Below are 20,301 nucleotides of genomic sequence, written 5' to 3' on the forward strand. Positions count from 1 at the left end.
AACTGTGTAACTGTCCTGTACAGTGGGCCCGATTGTGTGTTCGTGTCTCTTTTTTGCTCGAGTTTATTTGCTCATCGCTGATATCGCTTCAACCTTCCATGCAAATTTATTATGCTTTTGTTTGAGCTGGAGACTGGTTCCTTCAGGGTGGAGAGAATGTGTTGTGTTTTTCATGTGCTCTCTTCGTTGCACCGCCATCAGTTTCGTGATGCAAAAAGCTCGCCCCACAGGACGTTTACTGTTGTAACTGTCCCGTACAGTGGGCCCGATTGCATGTTCGTGTCTTTTTATGCTCTTATATTTTGCTCGTCGCTGATATCGCTTCAACCTCCCATGCAAATTTTATCTCCTTTTGTTCGAGCAGCGGACAGGTTCCTTCAGAGTGAAGAGGTGTTGTGTTTTTCTTGTGCTCTCTTCGTCGCACCGCCATCAGTTGCGTGATGCAAAAAGCTCGCCCCACAGTAAGTTTATCTGATTAAACTGTCCTGTACAGTGGGCCCGATTATGTGTTCGTGACTCTTTTTTGCTTAGGTTTATTTGCTCGTCGCTGATTTCGCTTCAACCTCTCATGCATATTTAATCTCTTTTTGTTTGAGCAGGAGACTGGTCCCTTCAGGGTGGAGAGAATGTGTTATGTTTTGTTCTGCTTGCTTCATTGCACCGCCATCAGTTGCGTGATGCAAAAAGCTCGCCCCACAGTACGTTTATCTTATGTAACTGTCCTGTACAGTGGGCCCGTTCGTGTCTCTTTTATGCTAAAGTTTATTTGCTCATCGCTGATAACGTTTCAACCTCGCATGCAAATTTAATCTGCTTTTGTTTGAGCAGAAGACTGGTTCCTTCAGGGTGGAGAGAATGTGTTGTTTTTTTCTTGTGCTCTCTTCGTAGCACCGCCATCAGTTGCGTGATGCAAAAAGCTCACCCCACAGGACGTTTATCTGATGTAACTGTCCTGTACAGTCAGCCCGTTTATGTCTCTTTTATGCTAAAGTTTGTTTGCTCATCGCTGATATCGCTTCAACCTGACATGCAAATTTAATCTAATTTTGTTTGAGCAGGAGACTGGTTCCTTCAGGGTGGAGATAATGTGCTGTGTTTTTCTTGTGCTCTCTTTGTTGCACCGCCATCAGTTGCGTGATGCAAAAAGCTTGCCCCTCAGGAAGTTTGTCTGGTGTAATTGTCCTGTACAGCGGGCCCGATTGTGTGTGTTCGAGTCTCTTTTATGCTCAAGTTTATTTGCTTATCGCTGATATCGCTTCAACCTCCCATGCAAATTTAATCTCCTTTTATTTGACCAGGAGACTGGTTCCTTCAGGGTGGAGAGAATGTGTCGTGGTTTTCTTGTGCTCTCTTCGTTGCACCGCCATCACTGGCGTGATGCAAAAAGCTCGCCCCACAGGACGTTTATTTGATGTAACTGTCCCGTATAGTGGGCCCGATTGCATGTTCGTGTCAATTTATGCTCTTATATCTTGCTCGTCGCTGATATCGCTTCAACCTCCCATGCAAATTTTATCTCCTTTTGTTCGAGCAGCGGACAGGTTCCTTCAGAGTGGAGAGAAGGTGTTGTGTTTTTCTTGTGCTCTCTTCGTTGCACCGCCATCAGTTGCGGGATGCAAAAAGCTCGCCCCACAGTAAGTTTGTCTGATTAAACTGTCCTGTACAGTGGGCCCGATTATGTGTTCGTGTCTCTTTTCTGCTGAGGTTTATTTGCTCATCGCTGATTTCGCTTCAATCTCTCATGCATATTTAATCTCCTTTTGTTTGAGCAAGAGACTGGTTCCTTCAGGTTGGAGAGAATGTGTTATGTTTTGTTCTGCTCGCTTCATTGCACCGCCATCAGTTGCGTGATGCAAAAAGCTCGCCCCACAGTACGTTTATCTGATGTAACTGTCCTGTACAGTGGGCCCGATTGTGTGTTCGTGTCTCTTTTATGGTCAAGTATATTTGCTCCTCGCTCATATCGCTTCAACCTCCCATGCAAATTTAATCTCCTTTTGTTTGAGCAGGAGAATGGTTCTTTCAGGATGGAGAGAATGTGTTGTTTTTTTCTTGTGCTCTCTTCGTAGCACCGCCATCAGTTGCGTGATGCAAAAAGCTCACCCCACAGGACGTTTATCTGATGTACTGTCCTGTACAGTCAGCCCGTTTGTCTCTTTTATGCTAAAGTTTGTTTGCTCATCGCTGATATCGCTTCAACCTGACATGCAAATTTAATCTAATTTTGTTTGAGCATTAGACTGGTTCCTTCAGGGTGGATATAATGTGCTGTGTTTTTCTTGTGCTCTCTTTGTTGCACCGCCATCAGTTGCGTGATGCAAAAAGCTTGCCCCACAGGAAGTTTGTCTGGTGTAATTGGCCTGTACAGTGGGCCCGATTGTGTGTGTTCGTGTCTCTTTTATGCTCAAGTTTATTTGCTTATCGCTGATATCGCTTCAACCTCCCATGCAAATTTAATCTCCTTTTATTTGACCAGGAGACTGGTTCCTTCAGGGTGGAGAGAATGTGTCGTGGTTTTCTTGTGCTCTCTTCGTTGCACCGCCATCACTGGCGTGATGCAAAAAGCTCGCCCCACAGGACGTTTATTTGATGTAACGGTGCCGTACAGTGGGCCCGATTGCATGTTCGTGTCAATTTATGCTCTTATATCTTGCTCGTCGCTGATATCGCTTCAACCTCCCATGCAAATTTTATCTCCTTTTGTTCGAGCAGCGGACAGGTTCCTTCAGAGTGGAGATAAGGTGTGTTTTTCTTGTGCTCTCTTCCTTGCACCGCCATCAGTTGCGTGATGCAAAAAGCTCGCCCCACAGTAAGTTTGTCTGATTAAACTGTCCTGTACAGTGGGCCCGATTATGTGTTCGTGTCTCTTTTCTGCTGAGGTTTATTTGCTCATCGCTGATTTCGCTTCAATCTCTCATGCATATTTAATCTCCTTTTGTTTGAGCAAGAGACTGGTTCCTTCAGGTTGGAGAGAATGTGTTATGTTTTGTTCTGCTCGCTTCATTGCACCGCCATCAGTTGCGTGATGCAAAAAGCTCGCCCCACAGTACGTTTATCTTATGTAACTGTGTAACTGTCCTGTACAGTGGGCCCGATTGTGTGTTCGTGTCTCTTTTTTGCTCGAGTTTATTTGCTCATCGCTGATATCGCTTCAACCTTCCATGCAACTTTATTACGCTTTTGTTTGAGCTGGAGGCTGGTTCCTTCAGGGTGGAGAGAATGTGTTGTGTTTTTCTTGTGCTCTCTTCGTTGCACCGCCATCAGTTTCGTGATGCAAAAAGCTCGCCCCACTGGACGTTTAACTGATGTAACGGTCCTGTGCACATTGCCCGATTGTATGTTCGTGTCTCTTTTATGGTCAAGCATATTTGCTCCTCGCTGATACCGCTTCAACCTCCCATGCAAATTTAATCTCCTTTTGTTTCAGCAGGAGGCTGGTTCCTTCAGGATGGAGAGAATGTATTGTGTTTTTCTTGAGCTCTCTTCGTTGCACCGCCATCAGTTGTGTGATGCAAAAAGCTCGCCCCAGAGGACGCTTATTTGATGTAACTATCCAGTACAGTGGGCCCGATTGCATGTTCGTGTCTCCTTTATGCTCTTTTTTTTGCTCGTCGCTGATATCGCTTCAACCTCCCATGCAAATTTTATCTCCTTTTGTTTGAGCAGTAGACTGGTTCCTTCAGGGTGGAGAGAATGTGTTGTTTTTTCTTGTGCTCTCTTCGTTGCACCGCCATCAGTTGCGTGATGCAAAAAGCTCGCCCCACAGGACGTTTATTTGATGTAACTGTCCCGTACAGTGGGCCCGATTGCATGTTAGTGTCTTTTTATGCTCTTATATTTTGCTCGTCGCTGATATCGCTTCAACCTCCCATGCAAATCTTATCTCCTTTTGTTCGAGCAGCGGACAGGTTCCTTCAGAGTGGAGAGAAGGTGTGTTTTTTTTGTGCTCTCTTCGTTGCACCGCCATCAGTTGCGTGATGCAAAAAGCTCGCCCCGCAGTAAGCTTATCTGATTAAACTGTCCTGTACAGTGGGCCCGATTATGTGTTCGTGACTCTTTTTTGCTTAGGTTTATTTGCTCGTCGCTGATTTCGCTTCAACCTCTCATGCATATTTAATCTCTTTTTGTTTGAGCAGGAGACTGGTCCCTTCAGGGTGGAGAGAATGTGTTATGTTTTGTTCTGCTCGCTTCATTGCACCGCCATCAGTTGCGTGATGCAAAAAGCTCGCCCCACAGTACGTTTATCTTATGTAACTGTCCTGTACAGTGGGCCCGTTCGTGTCTCTTTTATGCTAAAGTTTATTTGCTCATCGCTGATAACGTTTCAACCTCGCATGCAAATTTAATCTGCTTTTGTTTGAGCAGAAGACTGGTTCCTTCAGGGTGGAGAGAATGTGTTGTTTTTCTTGTGCTCTCTCTGTTGCACCGCCATCAGTTGCGTGATGCAAAAAGCTCGCCCCACAGTACGTTTATCTGATGTAACTTTCCTGTACAGTGGGCCCGATTGTGTGTTCGTGTCTCTTTTTTGCTCGAGTTTATTTGCTCATCGCTGATTTCGCTTCAACCTCCCATGCAAATTTATTATGCTTTTGTTTGAGCTGGAGACGGGTTTCTTCAGGGTGGAGAGAATGTGTTGTGTTTTTTTTGTGCTCTCTTCGTTGCACCGCCATCAGTTTCGTGATGCAAAAAGCTCGCCCCACATGACGTTTAACTGATGTAACTGTCCTGTACACTTTTCCCGATTGTATGTTCGTGTCTCTTTTATGCTCAAGTATATTTGCTCATCGCTGATATCGCTTCAACCTCCCATGCAAATTTATTCTCCTTTTGTTTGAGCAGGAGACTGGTTCCTTCAGAGTGGAGAGAATGTATTGTTTTTCTTGAGCTCGCTTTGTTGCACCGCCATCAGTTGTGTGATGCAAAAAGCTCGCCCCACAGGATGTTTATCTGATGTAACTGTTCTGTGCAGTGCGCCCGATTGTATGTCCGTGTCTCTTTTATGCTGAAGTTCATTTGCTCATCGCTGTTATCGCTTCAAACTCCCAAGCAAATATAATCTCCTTTTGTTTGAGCAGGAGACTGGTTCCTTCAGGGTGGAGAGAATGCGTTGTTTTTTTCTTGTGCTCTCTTCGTTGCACCGCCATCAGTTGGTGAAGCAAAAAGCTCACCCCATAGGACGTTTATTTGATGTAACTGTCCCGTACAGTGGGCCCGATTGGATGTTCGTGTCTTTTTATGCTCTTATATTTTGCTCGTCGCTGATATCGCTTCAAACTCCCATGCAAATTTTATCTCTTTTTGTTCGAGCAGCGGACAGGTTCCTTCAGAGTGGGGAGAAAGTGTTGTGTTTTTCTTGTACTCTCTTCGTTGCACCGCCATCAGTTGCGTGATGCAAAAATCTCGCACCACAGTAAGTTTATCTGATTAAACTGTCCTGTACAGTGGGCCCGATTATGTGTTCGTGTCTCTTTTTTGCTTAGGTTTATTTGCTCATCGCTGATTTCGCTTCAACCTCTCATGCATATTTAATCTCCTTTTGTTTGAGCAGGAGACTGGTTCCTTCAGGGTGGAGAGAATGTGTTATGTTTTGTTCTGCTCGCTTCATTGCACCGCCATCAGTTGCGTGATGCAAAAAGCTCGCCCCACAGTACGTTTATCCTATGTAACTGTCCTGTACAGTGGGCCCGTTCGTGTCACTTTTATGCTAAAGTCTGTTTGCTCATCGCTGATATCGTTTCAACCTCGCATGCAAATTTAATCTGCTTTTGTTTGAGCAGAAGACTGGTTCCTTCAGGGTGGAGAGAATGTGTTGTTTTTCTTGTGCTCTCTCTGTTGAACCGCCATCAGTTGCGTGATGCAAAAAGCTCGCCCCACAGGACGTTTAACTGATGTAACTGTCCTGTACACTTTGCCCGATTGTATGTTCGTGTCTCTTTTATGCTCAAGTATATTTGCTCATCGCTGATATCGCTTCAACCTTCCATGCAAATTTAATCTCCTTTTGTTTGAGCAGGAGACTGGTTCCTTCAGGATGGAGGGAATGTATTGTTTTCCTTGAGCTCTCTTTGTTGCACCGCCATCAGTTGTGTGATTCAAAATCTCGCCCCACAGGACGTTTCTCTGATGTAACTGTTCTGTGCAGTGCGCCCGATTCTATGTCCGTGTCTCTTTTATGCTGAAGTTTATTTGCTCATCGCTGTTATCGCTTCAACGTCCCAAGCAAATTTAATCTCCTTTTGTTTGAGCAGGAGACTGGTTCCTTCAGGGTGGAGAGAATGTGTTGTGTTTTTCTTCTGCTCGCTTCATTGCACCGCCATCAGTTGCGTGATGCAAAAAGCTCGCCCCACAGGACGTTTATCTGATGTAACTGTCCTGTACAGTGGGCCCGTTTGTGTCTCTTTTATGCTAAAGTTTGTTTGCTCATCGCTGATATCGCTTCAACCTGAGATGCAAATTTAATCTAATTTTGTTTGAGCAGGAGACTGGTTCCTTCAGGGTGGAGAGAATGTGTTGTGTTTTTCTTCTGCTCTCTTCATTGCACCGCCATCAGTTGCGTGATGCAAAAAGCTCGCCCCACAGTACGTTTATCCTATGTAACTGTCCTGTACAGTGGGCCCGTTCGTGTCACTTTTATGCTAAAGTTTATTTGCTCATCGCTGATATCGTTTCAACCTCGCATGCAAATTTAATCTGCTTTTGTTTGAGCAGAAGACTGGTTCCTTCAGAGTGGAGAGAATGTGTTGTTTTTCTTGTGCTCTCTCTGTTGAACCGCCATCAGTTGCGTGATGCAAAAAGCTCGCCCCAAATTACGTTTATCTGATGTAACTGTCCTGCACAGTGGGCCCGATTGTGTGTTCGTGTCTCTTTTTTGCTCGAGTTTATTTGCTCATCGCTGATATCGCTTCAACCTTCCATGCAAATTTAATCTACTTTTGTTTGAGCAGGAGACTGGTTCCTTCAGGATGGAGGGAATGTATTGTTTTCCTTGAGCTCTCTTTGTTGCACCGCCATCAGTTGTGTGATGCAAAAAGCTCGCCCCACAGGACGTTTCTCTGATGTAACTGTTCTGTGCAGTGCGCCCGATTGTATGTCCGTGTCTCTTTTATGCTGAAGTTTATTTGCTCATCGCTGTTATCGCTTCAACGTCCCAAGCAAATTTAATCTCCTTTTGTTTGAGCAGGAGACTGGTTCCTTCAGGGCGGAGAGAATGTGTTGTGTTTTTCTTGTGCTCTCTTCGTTGCACCGCCATCAGTTTCGTGATGCAAAAAGCTCGCCCCACAGGACGTTTAACTGATGTAACGTTCCTGTACACTTTGCCCGATTTTATGTTCGTGTCTCTTTCATGCTCAAGTATATTTGCTCATCGCTGATATCGCTTCAAACTTCCATGCAAATTTAATCTCTTTTGTTTGAGTAGGAGACTGGTTCCTTCAGGATGGAGGGAATGTATTGTTTTCCTTGAGCTCTCTTTGTTGCACCGCCATCAGTTGTGTGATGCAAAAAGCTCGCCCCACAGGACGTTTCTCTGATGTAACTGTTCTGTGCAGTGCGCCCGATTGTATGTCCTTGTCTCTTTTATGCTGAAGTTTATTTGCTCATCGCTGTTATCGCTTCAACGTCCCAAGCAAATTTATTCTAATTTTGTTTGAGCAGGAGACTGGTTCCTTCAGGGCGGAGGGAATTTGTTGTTTTTTTCTTGTGCTCTCTTCGTTGCACCGCCATCAGTTGCGTGATGCAAAAAGCTCACCCCACAGGACGTTTATCTGATGTAACTGTCCTGTACAGTGGGCCCGTTTGTGTCTCTTTTATGCTAAAGTTTGTTTGCTCATCGCTGATATCGCTTCAACCTGAGACGCAAATTTAATCCAATTTTGTTTGAGCAGGAGACTGGTTCCTTCTGGGTGGAGAGAATGTGTTGTGTTTTTCTTCTGCTCGCTTCATTGCACCGCCATCAGTTGCGTGATGCAAAAAGCTCGCCCCACAGGACGTTTATCTGATGTAACTGTCCTGTACAGTGGGCCCGTTTGTGTCTCTTTTATGCTAAAGTTTGCTCGTCGCTGATATCGCTTCAACCTCCCATGCAAATTTTATCTCCTTTTGTTCGAGCAGCGGACAGGTTCCTTCAGAGTGGAGAGAAGGTGTTGTGTTTTTTTGTGCTCTCTTCGTTGCACCGCCATCAGTTGTGTGATGCAAAAAGCTCGCCCCGCAGGACGTTTATCTGATGTAACTTTCCTGTACAGTGGGCCCGATTGTGTGTTCGAGTGTCTTTTTTGCTCGAGTTTATTTGCTAATCGCTGATATCGCTTCAACCTTCCATGCAAATTTATTATGCTTTTGTTTGAGGTGGAGACTGGTTCCTTCAGGGGGGAGAGAATGTGTTGTGTTTTTCTTGTGCTCTCTTCGTTGCCCCGCCATCAGTTTCGTGATGCAAAAAGCTCGCCCACAGGACGTTTAACTGATGTAACTGTCCTGTACACTTTGCCCGATTGTATGTTCGTGTCTCTTTTATGCTCAAGTATATTTGCTCATCGCTGATATCGCTTCAACCTCTCATGCGTATTTAATTTCCTTTTGTTTGAGCAGGAGAATGGTTCCTTCAGGGTGGAGAGAATGTGTTATGTTTTTCGTCTGCTCTCTCCGTTGCACCGCCATCAGTTTCGTGATGCAAAAAGCTCGCCCCACAGGACGTTTAACTGATGTAACGGTCCTGTACACTTTGCCCGATTGTATGTTCGTGTCTCTTTTATGGTCAAGTATATTTGCTCCTCGCTCATATCGCTTCAACCTCCTATGCAAATTTAATCTCCTTTTGTTTGAGCAGGAGACTGGTTCGTTCAGGATGGAGAGAATGTGTTGTTTTTTTCTTGTGCTCTCTTCGTAGCACCGCCATCAGTTGCGTGATGCAAAAACTCACCCCACAGGACGTTTATCTGATGTAACTGTCCTGTACAGTCAGCCCGTTTATGTCTCTTTTATGCTAAAGTTTGTTTGCTCATCGCTGATATCGCTTCAACCTGACATGCAAATTTAATCTAATTTTGTTTGAGCAGGAGACTGGTTCCTTCAGGGTGGAGATAATGTGCTGTGTTTTTCTTGTGCTCTCTTTGTTGCACCGCCATCACTGGCGTGATGCAAAAAGCTCGCCCCACAGGACGTTTATTTGATGTAACTCTCCCGTATAGTGGGCCCGATTGCATGTTCGTGTCAATTTATGCTCTTATATCTTGCTCGTCGCTGATATCGCTTCAACCTCCCATGCAAATTTTATCTCCTTTTGTTCGAGCAGCGGACAGGTTCCTTCAGAGTGGAGAGAAGGTGTTGTGTTTTTCTTGTGCTCTCTTCGTTGCACCGCCATCAGTTGCGTTATGCAAAAAGCTCGCCCCACAGTAAGTTTATCTGATTAAACTGTCCTGTACAGTGGGCCCGATTATGTGTTCGTGTCTCTTTTTTGCTTATGTTTATTTGCTCATCGCTGATTTCGCTTCAACCTCTCATGCATATTTAATCTCCTTTTGTTTGAGCAGGAGACTGGTTCCTTCAGGGTGGAGAGAATGTGTTATGTTTTGTTCTGCTCGCTTCTTTGCACCGCCATCAGTTGGTGAAGCAAAAAGCTCACCCCATAGGACGTTTATTTGATGTAACTGTCCCGTACAGTGGGCCCGATTGCATGTTCGTGTCTTTTTATGCTCTTATATTTTGCTCGTCGCTGATATCGCTTCAAACTCCCATGCAAATTTTATCTCTTTTTGTTCGAGCAGCGGACAGGTTCCTTCAGAGTGGGGAGAAAGTGTTGTGTTTTTCTTGTACTCTCTTCGTTGCACCGCCATCAGTTGCGTGATGCAAAAATCTCGCCCCACAGTAAGTTTATCTGATTAAACTGTCCTGTACAGTGGGCCCGATTATGTGTTCGTGTCTCTTTTTTGCTTAGGTTTATTTGCTCATCGCTGATTTCGCTTCAACCTCTCATGCATATTTAATCTCCTTTTGTTTGAGCAGGAGACTGGTTCCTTCAGGGTGGAGAGAATGTGTTATGTTTTGTTCTGCTCGCTTCATTGCACCGCCATCAGTTGCGTGATGCAAAAAGCTCGCCCCACAGTACGTTTATCCTATGTAACTTTCCTGTACAGTGGGCCCGTTCGTGTCACTTTTATGCTAAAGTCTGTTTGCTCATCGCTGATATCGTTTCAACCTCGCATGCAAATTTAATCTGCTTTTGTTTGAGCAGAAGACTGGTTCCTTCAGGGTGGAGAGAATGTGTTGTTTTTCTTGTGCTCTCTCTGTTGAACCGCCATCAGTTGCGTGATGCAAAAAGCTCGCCCCACAGGACGTTTAACTGATGTAACTGTCCTGTACACTTTGCCCGATTGTATGTTCGTGTCTCTTTTATGCTCAAGTATATTTGCTCATCGCTGATATCGCTTCAACCTTCCATGCAAATTTATTCTCCTTTTGTTTGAGCAGGAGACTGGTTCCTTCAGGATGGAGGGAATGTATTGTTTTCCTTGAGCTCTCTTTGTTGCACCGCCATCAGTTGTGTGATGCAAAATCTCGCCCCACAGGACGTTTCTCTGATGTAACTGTTCTGTGCAGTGCGCCCGATTCTATGTCCGTGTCTCTTTTATGCTGAAGTTTATTTGCTCATCGCTGTTATCGCTTCAACGTCCCAAGCAAATTTAATCTCCTTTTGTTTGAGCAGGAGACTGGTTCCTTCAGGGTGGAGAGAATGTGTTGTGTTTTTCTTCTGCTCGCTTCATTGCACCGCCATCAGTTGCGTGATGCAAAAAGCTCGCCCCACAGGACGTTTATCTGATGTAACTGTCCTGTACAGTGGGCCCGTTTGTGTCTCTTTTATGCTAAAGTTTGTTTGCTCATCGCTGATATCGCTTCAACCTGAGATGCAAATTTAATCTAATTTTGTTTGAGCATGAGACTGGTTCCTTCAGGGTGGAGAGAATGTGTTGTGTTTTTCTTCTGCTCTCTTCATTGCACCGCCATCAGTTGCGTGATGCAAAAAGCTCGCCCCACAGTACGTTTATCCTATGTAACTGTCCTGTACAGTGGGCCCGTTCGTGTCACTTTTATGCTAAAGTTTATTTGCTCATCGCTGATATCGTTTCAACCTCGCATGCAAATTTAATCTGCTTTTGTTTGAGCAGAAGACTGGTTCCTTCAGAGTGGAGAGAATGTGTTGTTTTTCTTGTGCTCTCTCTGTTGAACCGCCATCAGTTGCGTGATGCAAAAAGCTCGCCCCAAATTACGTTTATCTGATGTAACTGTCCTGCACAGTGGGCCCGATTGTGTGTTCGTGTCTCTTTTTTGCTCGAGTTTATTTGCTCATCGCTGATATCGCTTCAACCTTCCATGCAAATTTAATCTCCTTTTGTTTGAGCAGGAGACTGGTTCCTTCAGGATGGAGGGAATGTATTGTTTTCCTTGAGCTCTCTTTGTTGCACCGCCATCAGTTGTGTGATGCAAAAAGCTCGCCCCACAGGACGTTTCTCTGATGTAACTGTTCTGTGCAGTGCGCCCGATTGTATGTCCGTGTCTCTTTTATGCTGAAGTTTATTTGCTCATCGCTGTTATCGCTTCAACGTCCCAAGCAAATTTAATCTCCTTTTGTTTGAGCAGGACACTGGTTCCTTCAGGGCGGAGAGAATGTGTTGTGTTTTTCTTGTGCTCTCTTCGTTGCACCGCCATCAGTTTCGTGATGCAAAAAGCTCGCCCCACAGGACGTTTAACTGATGTAACTGTCCTGTACACTTTGCCCGATTTTATGTTCGTGTCTCTTTCATGCTCAAGTATATTTGCTCATCGCTGTTATCGCTTCAACGTCCCAAGCAAATTTATTCTAATTTTGTTTGAGCAGGAGAGTGGTTCCTTCAGGGCGGAGGGAATTTGTTGTTTTTTTCTTGTGCTCTCTTCGTTGCACCGCCATCAGTTGCGTGATGCAAAAAGCTCACCCCACAGGACGTTTATCTGATGTAACTGTCCTGTACAGTGGGCCCGTTTGTGTCTCTTTTATGCTAAAGTTTGTTTGCTCATCGCTGATATCGCTTCAACCTGAGACGCAAATTTAATCCAGATTTGTTTGAGCAGGAGACTGGTTCCTTCTGGGTGGAGAGAATGTGTTGTGTTTTTCTTCTGCTCGCTTCATTGCACCGCCATCAGTTGCGTGATGCAAAAAGCTCGCCCCACAGGACGTTTATCTGATGTAACTGTCCTGTACAGTGGGCCCGTTTGTGTCTCTTTTATGCTAAAGTTTGCTCGTCGCTGATATCGCTTCAACCTCCCATGCAAATTTTATCTCCTTTTGTTCGAGCAGCGGACAGGTTCCTTCAGAGTGGAGAGAAGGTGTTGTGTTTTTTTGTGCTCTTCGTTGCACCGCCATCAGTTGTGTGATGCAAAAAGCTCGCGCCGCAGGACGTTTATCTGATGTAACTTTCCTGTACAGTGGGCCCGATTGTGTGTTCGAGTCTCTTTTTTGCTCGAGTTTATTTGCTAATCGCTGATATCGCTTCAACCTTCCATGCAAATTTATTATGCTTTTGTTTGAGCTGGAGACTGGTTCCTTCAGGGTGGAGAGAATGTGTTGTGTTTTTCTTGTGCTCTCTTCGTTGCCCCGCCATCAGTTTCGTGATGCAAAAAGCTCGCCCCACAGGACGTTTAACTGATGTAACTGTCCTGTACACTTTGCCCGATTGTATGTTCGTGTCTCTTTTATGCTCAAGTATATTTGCTCATCGCTGATATCGCTTCAACCTCTCATGCATATTTAATTTCCTTTTGTTTGAGCAGGAGAATGGTTCCTTCAGGGTGGAGAGAATGTGTTATGTTTTTCGTCTGCTCTCTCCGTTGCACCGCCATCAATTTCGTGATGCAAAAAGCTCGCCCCACAGGACGTTTAACTGATGTAACGGTCCTGTACACTTTGCCCGATTGTATGTTCGTGTCTCTTTTATGGTCAAGTATATTTGCTCCTCGCTCATATCGCTTCAACCTCCTATGCAAATTTAATCTCCTTTTGTTTGAGCAGGAGACTGGTTCGTTCAGGATGGAGAGAATGTGTTGTTTTTTTCTTGTGCTCTCTTCGTAGCACCGCCATCAGTTGCGTGATGCAAAAAGCTCACCCCACAGGACGTTTATCTGATGTAACTGTCCTGTACAGTCAGCCCGTTTATGTCTTTTTTATGCTAAAGTTTGTTTGCTCATCGCTGATATCGCTTCAACCTGACATGCAAATTTAATCTCATTTTGTTTGAGCAGGAGACTGGTTCCTTCAGGGTGGAGATAATGTGCTGTGTTTTTCTTGTGCTCTCTTTGTTGCACCGCCATCAGTTGCGTGATGCAAAAAGCTTGCCCCTCAGGAAATTTGTCTGGTGTAATTGTCCTGTACAGCGGGCCCGATTGTGTGTGTTCGAGTCTCTTTTATGCTCAAGTTTATTTGCTTATCGCTGATATCGCTTCAACCTCCCATGCAAATTTAATCTCCTTTTATTTGACCAGGAGACTGGTTCCTTCAGGGTGGAGAGAATGTGTCGTGGTTTTCTTGTGCTCTCTTCGTTGCACCGCCATCACTGGCGTGATGCAAAAAGCTCGCCCCACAGGACGTTTATTTGATGTAACTCTCCCGTATAGTGGGCCCGATTGCATGTTCGTGTCAATTTATGCTCTTATATCTTGCTCGTCGCTGATATCGCTTCAACCTCCCATGCAAATTTTATCTCCTTTTGTTCGAGCAGCGGACAGGTTCCATCAGAGTGGAGAGAAGGTGTTGTGTTTTTCTTGTGCCCTCTTCGTTGCACCGCCATCAGTTGCGTGATGCAAAAAGCTCGCCCCACAGTAAGTTTGTCTGATTAAACTGTCCTGTACAGTGGGCCCGATTATGTGTTCGTGTCTCTTTTCTGCTGAGGTTTATTTGCTCATCGCTGATTTCGCTTCAATCTCTCATGCATATTTAATCTCCTTTTGTTTGAGCAAGAGACTGGTTCCTTCAGGTTGGAGAGAATGTGTTATGTTTTGTTCTGCTCGCTTCATTGCACCGCCATCAGTTGCGTGATGCAAAAAGCTCGCCCCACAGTACGTTTATCTGATGTAACTGTCCTGTACAGTGGGCCCGATTGTGTGTTCGTGTCTCTTTTTTGCTCGAGTTTATTTGCTCATCGCTGATATCGCTTCAACCTTCCATGCAAATTTATTATGCTTTTGTTTGAGCTGGAGACTGGTTCCTTCAGGGTGGAGAGAATGTGTTGTGTTTTTCATGTGCTCTTTTCGTTGCACCGCCATCAGTTTCGTGATGCAAAAAGCTCGCCCCACAAGGCGTTTAACTGATGTAACGGTCCTGTACACTTTGCCCGATTGTATGTTCGTGTCTCTTTTATGGTCAAGTATATTTGCTCCTCGCTCATATCGCTTCAACCTCCCATGCAAATTTAATCTCCTTTTGTTTGAGCAGGAGACTGGTTCCTTCAGGATGGAGAGAATGTGTTGTTTTTGTCTTGTGCTCTCTTCGTAGCACCGCCATCAGTTGCGTGATGCAAAAAGCTCACCCCACAGGACGTTTATCTGATGTAACTGTCCTGTACAGTCAGCCCGTTTGTCTCTTTTATGCTAAAGTTTGTTTGCTCATCGCTGATATCGCTTCAACCTGACATGCAAATTTAATCTAATTTTGTTTGAGCATTAGACTGGTTCCTTCAGGGTGGATATAATGTGCTGTGTTTTTCTTGTGCTCTCTGTTGCACCGCCATCAGTTGCGTGATGCAAAAAGCTTGCCCCACAGGAAGTTTGTCTGGTGTAATTGGCCTGTACAGTGGGCCCGATTGTGTGTGTTCGTGTCTCTTTTATGCTCAAGTTTATTTGCTTATCGCTGATATCGCTTCAACCTCCCATGCAAATTTAATCTCCTTTTATTTGACCAGGAGACTGGTTCCTTCAGGGTGGAGAGAATGTGTCGTGGTTTTCTTGTGCTCTCTTCGTTGCACCGCCATCACTGGCGTGATGCAAAAAGCTCGCCCCACAGGACGTTTATTTGATGTAACTGTCCCGTACAGTGGGCCCGATTGCATGTTCGTGTCAATTTATGCTCTTATATCTTGCTCGTCGCTGATATCGCTTCAACCTCCCATGCAAATTTTATCTCCTTTTGTTCGAGCAGCGGACAGGTTCCTTCAGAGTGGAGATAAGGTGTTGTGTTTTTCTTGTGCTCTCTTCCTTGCACCGCCATCAGTTGCGTGATGCAAAAACTCGCCCCACAGTAAGTTTGTCTGATTAAACTGTCCTGTACAGTGGGCCCGATTATGTGTTCGTGTCTCTTTTCTGCTGAGGTTTATTTGCTCATCGCTGATTTCGCTTCAATCTCTCATGCATATTTATTCTCCTTTTGTTTGAGCAAGAGACTCGTTCCTTCAGGTTGGAGAGAATGTGTTATGTTTTGTTCTGCTCGCTTCATTGCACCGCCATCAGTTGCGTGATGCAAAAAGCTCGCCCCACAGTACGTTTATCTTATGTAACTGTGTAACTGTCCTGTACAGTGGGCCCGATTGTGTGTTCGTGTCTCTTTTTTGCTCGAGTTTATTTGCTCATCGCTGATATCGCTTCAACCTTCCTTGCTAATTTATTATGCTTTTGTTTGAGCTGGAGACTGGTTCCTTCAGGGTGGAGAGAATGTGTTGTGTTTTTCATGTGCTCTCTTCGTTGCACCGCCATCAGTTTCGTGATGCAAAAAGCTCGCCCCACAGGACGTTTAACTGTTGTAACTGTCCCGTACAGTGGGCCCGATTGCATGTTCGTGTCTTTTTATGCTCTTATATTTTGCTCGTCGCTGATATCGCTTAAACCTCCCATGCAAATTTTATCTCCTTTTGTTCGAGCAGCGGACAGGTTCCTTCAGAGTGAAGAGAAGGTGTTGTGTTTTTCTTGTGCTCTCTTCGTCGCACCGCCATCAGTTGCGTGATGCAAAAAGCTCGCCCCACAGTAAGTTTATCTGATTAAACTGTCCTGTACAGTGGGCCCGATTATGTGTTCGTGACTCTTTTCTGCTTAGGTTTATTTGCTCATCGCTGATTTCGCTTCAACCTCTCATGCATATTTAATCTCCTTTTGTTTGAGCAGGAGACTGGTTCCTTCAGGGTGGAGAGAATGTGTCATGTTTTTTTCTGCTCGCTTCATTGCACCGCCATCAGTTGCGTGATGCAAAAAGCTCGCCCCACAGTACGTTTATCTGATGTAACTGTCCTGTACAGTGGGCCCGAATGTGTGTTCGTGTCTCTTTTTTGCTCGAGTTTATTTGCTCATCGCTGATATCGCTTCAACCTTCCATGCAAATTTATTATGCTTTTGTATGAGCTGGAGGCTGGTTCCTTCAGGGTGGAGAGAATGTGTTGTGTTTTTCTTGTGCTCTCTTCGTTGCACCGCCATCAGTTTCGTGATGCAAAAAGCTCGCCCCACTGGACGTTTAACTGATGTAACGGTCCTGTGCACTTTGCCGGATTGTATGTTCGTGTCTCTTTTATGGTCAAGCATATTTGCTCCTCGCTGATATCGCTTCAACCTCCCATGCAAATTTAATCTCCTTTTGTTTCAGCAGGAGGCTGGTTCCTTCAGGATGGAGAGAATGTATTGTTTTTCTTGAGCTCTCTTCGTTGCACCGCCATCAGTTGTGTGATGCAAAAAGCTCGCCCCACAGGACGCTTATTTGATGTAACTATCCAGTACAGTGGGCCCGATTGCATGTTCGTGTCTCCTTTATGCTCTTTTTTTTGCTCGTCGCTGATATCGCTTCAACCTCCCATGCAAATTTTATCTCCTTTTGTTTGAGCAGTAGACTGGTTCCTTCAGGGTGGAGAGAATGTGTTGTTTTTTCTTGTGCTCTGTTCGTTGCACCGCCATCAGTTGCGTGATGCAAAAAGCTCGCCCCACAGGACGTTTATTTGATGTAACTGTCCCGTACAGTGGGCCCGATTGCATGTTAGTGTCTTTTTATGCTCTTATATTTTGCTCGTCCCTGATATCGCTTCAACCTCCCATGCAAATCTTATCTCCTTTTGTTCGAGCAGCGGACAGGTTCCTTCAGAGTGGAGAGAAGGTGTTGTGTTTTTTTTGTGCTCTCTTCGTTGCACCGCCATCAGTTGCGTGATGCAAAAAGCTCGCCCCGCAGTAAGCTTATCTGATTAAACTGTCCTGTACAGTGGGCCCGATTATGTGTTCGTGACTCTTTTTTGCTTAGGTTTATTTGCTCGTCGCTGATTTCGCTTCAACCTCTCATGCATATTTAATCTCTTTTTGTTTGAGCAGGAGACTGGTCTCTTCAGGGTGGAGAGAATGTGTTATGTTTTGTTCTGCTCGCTTCATTGCACCGCCATCAGTTGCGTGATGCAAAAAGCTCGCCCCACAGTACGTTTATCTTATGTAACTGTCCTGTACAGTGGGCCCGTTCGTGTCTCTTTTATGCTAAAGTTTATTTGCTCATCGCTGATAACGTTTCAACCTCGCATGCAAATTTAATCTGCTTTTGTTTGAGCAGAAGACTGGTTCCTTCAGGGTGGAGAGAACGTGTTGTTTTTCTTGTGCTCTCTCTGTTGCACCGCCATCAGTTGCGTGATGCAAAAAGCTCGCCCCACAGTACGTTTATCTGATGTAACTTTCCTGTACAGTGGGCCCGATTGTGTGTTCGTGTCTCTTTTTTGCTCGAGTTTATTTGCTCATCGCTGATTTCGCTTCAACCTCCCATGCAAATTTATTATGCTTTTGTTTGAGCTGGAGACGGGTTTCTTCAGGGTGGAGAGAATGTGTTGTGTTTTTTTTGTGCTCTCTTCGTTGCACCGCCATCAGTTTCGTGATGCAAAAAGCTCGCCCCACATGACGTTTAACTGATGTAACTGTCCTGTACACTTTTCCCGATTGTATGTTCGTGTCTCTTTTATGCTCAAGTATATTTGCTCATCGCTGATATCGCTTCAACCTCCCATGCAAATTTAATCTCCTTTTGTTTGAGCAGGAGACTGGTTCCTTCAGAGTGGAGAGAATGTATTGTTTTTCTTGAGCTCGCTTTGTTGCACCGCCATCAGTTGTGTGATGCAAAAAGCTCGCCCCACAGGATGTTTATCTGATGTAACTGTTCTGTGCAGTGCGCCCGATTGTATGTCCGTGTCTCTTTTATGCTGAAGTTAATTTGCTCATCGCTGTTATCGCTTCAAACTCCCAAGCAAATATAATCTCCTTTTGTTTGAGCAGGAGACTGGTTCCTTCAGGGTGGAGAGAATGTGTTATGTTTTGTTCTGCTCGCTTCATTGCACCGCCATCAGTTGCGTGATGCAAAAAGCTCGCCCCACAGTACGTTTATCCTATGTAACTGTCCTGTACAGTGGGCCCGTTCGTGTCACTTTTATGCTAAAGTCTGTTTGCTCATCGCTGATATCGTTTCAACCTCGCATGCAAATTTAATCTGCTTTTGTTTGAGCAGAAGACTGGTTCCTTCAGGGTGGAGAGAATGTGTTGTTTTTCTTGTGCTCTCTCTGTTGAACCGCCATCAGTTGCGTGATGAAAAAGCAGGCCCCACAGGACGTTGAACTGATGTAACTGTCCTGTACACTTTGCCCGATTGTATGTTCATGTCTCTTTTATGCTCAAGTATATTTGCTCATCGCTGATATCGCTTCAACCTTCCATGCAAATTTAATCTCCTTATGTTTGAGCAGGAGACTGGTTCCTTCAGGATGGAGGGAATGTATTGTTTTCCTTGAGCTCTCTTTGTTGCACCGCCATCAGTTGTGTGATGCAAAATCTCGCCCCACAGGACGTTTCTCTCATGTAACTGTTCTGTGCAGTGCGCCCGATTCTATGTCCGTGTCTCTTTTATGCTGAAGTTTATTTGCTCATCGCTGTTATCGCTTCAACGTCCCAAGCAAATTTAATCTCCTTTTGTTTGAGCAGGAGACTGGTTCCTTCAGGGTGGAGAGAATGTGTTGTGTTTTTCTTCTGCTCGCTTCATTGCACCGCCATCAGTTGCGTGATGCAAAAAGCTCGCCCCACAGGACGTTTATCTGATGTAACTGTCCTGTACAGTGGGCCCGTTTGTGTCTCTTTTATGCTAAAGTTTGTTTGCTCATCGCTGATATCGCTTCAACCTGAGATGCAAATTTAATCTAATTTTGTTTGAGCAGGAGACTGGTTCCTTCAGGGTGGAGAGAATGTGTTGTGTTTTTCTTCTGCTCTCTTCATTGCACCGCCATCAGTTGCGTGATGCAAAAAGCTCGCCCCACAGTACGTTTATCCTATGTAACTGTCCTGTACAGTGGGCCCGTTCGTGTCACTTTTATGCTAAAGTTTATTTGCTCATCGCTGATATCGTTTCAACCTCCCAAGCAAATTTAATCTCCTTTTGTTTGAGCAGGAGACTGGTTCCTTCAGGGCGGAGAGAATGTGTTGTGTTTTTCTTGTGCTCTCTTCATTGCACCGCCATCAGTTTCGTGATGCAAAAAGCTCGCCGCACAGGACGTTTAACTGATGTAACTGTCCTGTACACTTTGCCCGATTGTATGTTCGTGTCTCTTTCATGCTCAAGTATATTTGCTCATCGCTGATATCGCTTCAACCTCCCGTGCAAATTTAATCTCCTTTTGTTTCAGCAGGAGGCTGGTTCCTTCAGGATGGAGAGAATGTATTGTGTTTTTCTTGAGCTCTCTTCGTTGCACCGCCATCAGTTGTGTGATGCAAAAAGCTCGCCCCACAGGACGCTTATTTGATGTAACTATCCAGTACAGTGGGCCCGATTGCATGTTCGTGTCTCCTTTATGCTCTTTTTTTTGCTCGTCGCTGATATCGCTTCAACCTCCCATGCAAATTTTATCTCCTTTTGTTTGAGCAGTAGACTGGTTCCTTCAGGGTGGACAGAATGTGTTGTTTTTTCTTGTGCTCTGTTCGTTGCACCGCCATCAGTTGCGTGATGCAAAAAGCTCGCCCCACAGGACGTTTATTTGATGTAACTGTCCCGTACAGTGTTCCCGATTGCATGTTAGTGTCTTTTTATGCTCTTATATTTTGCTCGTCGCTGATATCGCTTCAACCTCCCATGCAAATCTTATCTCCTTTTGTTCGAGCGGCGGACAGGTTCCTTCAGAGTGGAGAGAAGGTGTTGTGTTTTTTTTCTGCTCTCTTCGTTGCACCGCCATCAGTTGCGTGATGCAAAAAGCTCGCCCCGCAGTAAGCTTATCTGATTAAACTGTCCTGTACAGTGGGCCCGATTATGTGTTCGTGACTCTTTTTTGCTTAGGTTTATTTGCTCGTCGCTGATTTCGCTTCAAC

This window comes from Amblyomma americanum, chromosome 5 (assembly GCF_052857255.1).
Source record: "Amblyomma americanum isolate KBUSLIRL-KWMA chromosome 5, ASM5285725v1, whole genome shotgun sequence".
NCBI lineage: Eukaryota > Metazoa > Arthropoda > Arachnida > Ixodida > Ixodidae > Amblyomma > Amblyomma americanum.